We start from the raw sequence: 3,522 nt of genomic DNA on the forward strand, positions 1-3,522 counted from the left end.
AATTCCTAACTTAAAGCATATTTAAAGGAGGATGCAACTGGAGAAACTGTCTTAAAGATATATGATTTTATTTTGTAGTAATCAAAGAAAGATTTGGTGGTAAGTGGAGGTCACCAATAGAAAACTAGCATTGTTGCTTTTCTTCATGCTTATATAAATTGACTGTTAATGCTCTGAAATATAGACTTCTGAATGGCTTCCTAAAGAAATGTGCTGGGTCCTTATCTGAGCAACAGGTCACTCATTTTATCTAAGTTGTAATCAAAGTCTAACCCAAAAGGTTCAGAATCTCTACCTGATGGTCACAGGGTCATTTTGAAATTCAAAAATTTTGGAATACCCTGGCTTAAAGAGTACAGAGTTTTTAAACAAAGTTTAATTTTAAAGAGAATAAAGATAAACAAACAATGAAACCAAGCTTTGAAGCAGGTATTAGGGCAGTTAAAATAGTTGATATATTACATTTTTTTCTTCCTATTAATCAGAGTACAAGACACAAGCATGCTATCTTGTCTAAACAATATTAGTACAAAACAGTCTTTTCAAGAAACTAAAAGAAGTTGGCAGTTAAATTGGCTTCTAAAGAGGTTTTGCTGAGTGACTATTAATTGCAAGGTTGTGTGCAATCTCTGCTAAATCCAGATGTGCTCTAGACCAAGGAATATGACAGAAAGACATAGTCTCTAGGAGGAGAGAATGCCGCCTACAGAAGCAGCAGAGTTGCCTCCCTTGAACTGGATCTAATGAGGAACTCACCTGCCCTTAACAGCATGGTTTTAAGACATTGGAAACATCTGCAATTCATACCACGGAGAAATGAAAAGTATCCTACGATTATGATTACTTGGTATTTCTTTTTCCTCTTGAGAGAGCTGAGGAGAGCAAGAATAAGTATACTGCTTGATTTTCAGTATTTCCTGAAAAACCCTCTGAATTAAAAATAGCTCCAGAAACTGTACATAGCTTTAAACCCTAGGGAAAGGATAAAAATACCAATAAAAGACAAGGCAAAAATCCTTGCTCTTTTGCAGTTTACCCTCCAGTGGGAACAGCATGTATTAAGTACTTAATAAGTATTTGTCAAATGTGTTTGTTGAATATGTATGTAATAAACACACACAGCATATCATATGTATATTAGATTAATATAATTTATATTTATATATTAAATATATGTATATTTTAACATTATATTTAATATATATGTATATTTATGATTAATATAGTTTTATTTATACACTTATATAATTTTTATATGATTTCAAAAACCTTGGGTGATACATTTGGAAAAAATCAAGCTCAGTTGGTGGGACTTTGACAACTTCTACAATTGTGTAGGCAATGTATGGAAAATACTTTTCTTTATGTGTGATATAAAAGGTGATTCAAGTAGACTTGGAATGAAAGATTTAGAATTAAGGATATCATCTAACTATGAGGAAAATATATTAGAAAAAGTATGGAAATGGCTCAAGTAATTCAGGATAATGTCCAAAATTATGAAGTGGACAAATAGGAAGAAAGTTTTTTTTTTTTTTTTTTTTTTTTTTTTTTTTTTTTTTACTGTACGCATTTTATTGGCCTTCTGAACAGAAACGGGAATTTATTTGCCTGGAAAGACGATCCCATCATATGTCTGCTGGAACCAGCGTGTGACCTGGTCTTTGCTGATTCTGTGTTTGGCCCCAGTGAAGCCTGTCCTGTGCTTCTTGTCTGCTATGCTGAAACTTGGCCTACCCAGCACCACATAGAAGTCCAGGCCATGGATACCAATGCTTGAGTAATATTTGATGCCCAGATTGATATGTTCCTGGATTTCAAAACCAAAGTTTCCAGGATCAGAGAAGTTATTTTTCCTTAATTCATACTCTCACACCTTTAGGCCTTTCTCCAGGATTTCTTCTGCCTTTGCCCCTTGGACTGTGCAGTGAACAGCGATCTTCTCTTTTCACCTGATGCCAAAGGACCTGACAGTGTATCTAGCTTTAGAAAGTGCAGGAGTCTGGCCTGTGAGCTGCTCCAATACCTTGGCTGCCCACATCAGTCTGTCTCCACTCTCTTCCACACAAATGTTAAGGCAGAGTTTGCAAATTCAAAGTTCCTTCATGGGGTTCTGCTGCTCACCTTGATCTTTTGCATGGTGAAAAACCAGAAGAGAGAGTTGGAAGAAAATTTATGATATAGGTGCCCAGAAAGAAAGTTAGGAAAAGGTATCTGCATGGCATAGTGGTATTGATTGACACGGTCCCCAAAGGCCAGATTATGATTCCCAGGGCATGGGAGAGTGGCCTAGTGCAACCTTTCAGTGGGGGCACAATGAGATACTAAACCTCCCTCTCTTCATGGGAGAGGGCTGTATGGGAAAGGAACCTTTGTATAAGACAAGCAGTGGTGGAAGCACCATACACAGGAGTTTTTGAAGAAGCTTTGTGCCATGGGATGGATTGTGCAGATGCTCTAACTGGCACAGATGGGGAGAAATGGATGGGCAGGAGTGGAGTTTGAGACTCAGAGTAGGGGAGAGGGCAGATGGGCAAAGGGACTTTGATGTTGAGCAGAGGCTGAGAACAAACATGGGTGTGAAGTCTGGGAGCACTCGCTGCTTTCAGGTTCCAAGTGGAGCAGAGATACAAAGTGCTTTTCTGTGAAGATTGACTCAGGCCCTGAGTTGTTGCCAGCAATTTGTGACATTGCTAAATTGTAATTTTTCTCAATTACCCAAGCAGAATCCTGATGAGAAAGACCTGGGGGCACCTCTGCAGGGGCTCTAGTTCAGGCCTTTGCAGATACAGTGAGAGCTCGTGGGAATGGCATGATTCAGAACCCTCTCAGGAGCCAGCTATAGCCTGACTTTGCAGACCTTCTGAAGAAAAGCATAGTGGAGGATAGAGGGACAAATCTGGTTTTCCAATTGCCTTTTGAATCTAGCCATCATGATACTTAGAGTTAGGACCAAGGCTGTTCCAAAGAGCCCTTTAAGCATTATGGTAAGTCCTGCTGAATCCTGAAGTTTGAGGTAAAATTTTGGCTTCTTGGTTGAACTATAACTCATTGAGTCATTTTTACTAAATTCAAAGGCTAAACCATTAAAAAAATATCCACGTCACACAAGGTGATGCCCACCTAGGTTCAAGTCTAAGTAGGCCCTTGGCAACAAAAATGGAATGTTGGAATTTGTGTGTGAGTGTGTGTGTGTGTGTGTGTGTGTGTGAGAGAGAGAGAGAGAGAGAGAGAGAGAGAGAGAGAGAGAGAAATATGACCTTGTCCTGTGTTCTTAAGCAGAACGACAGAGAAGCAACTGTATGATTAATTGTGGAATAGAACTTCTGAAAGACTTTCCAGCCCTGCCACCTGAAAGCCATGAATGTTTTAGATGAAAAATGACTTCTTTGTTCTGCAGGATAACTCAATTTGAAATAAATATACATAGATTTAAAATAATACATTAATTTAAATTCTCCAGGTGGAAGTACTTTGATGGAAATTTCCCTTAAAAAATAACAAATGATTTGCCTCTGCATC

The 3,522-nt window shown here is 38.3% G+C and overlaps 1 pseudogene; it reads right to left on the reverse strand.

Moving 5' to 3' along the window:
* Nucleotides 1-1,603: 1,603 nt before the first annotated feature.
* Nucleotides 1,604-2,131, reverse strand: LOC101579988 (annotated as a pseudogene).
* Between the last annotated feature and the right edge of the window lie 1,391 nt (nt 2,132-3,522).

This window comes from Octodon degus, unplaced genomic scaffold (genome assembly GCF_000260255.1).
Source record: "Octodon degus isolate 3935 unplaced genomic scaffold, OctDeg1.0 scaffold00106, whole genome shotgun sequence".
NCBI classification, from domain to species: Eukaryota; Metazoa; Chordata; class Mammalia; order Rodentia; family Octodontidae; genus Octodon; species Octodon degus.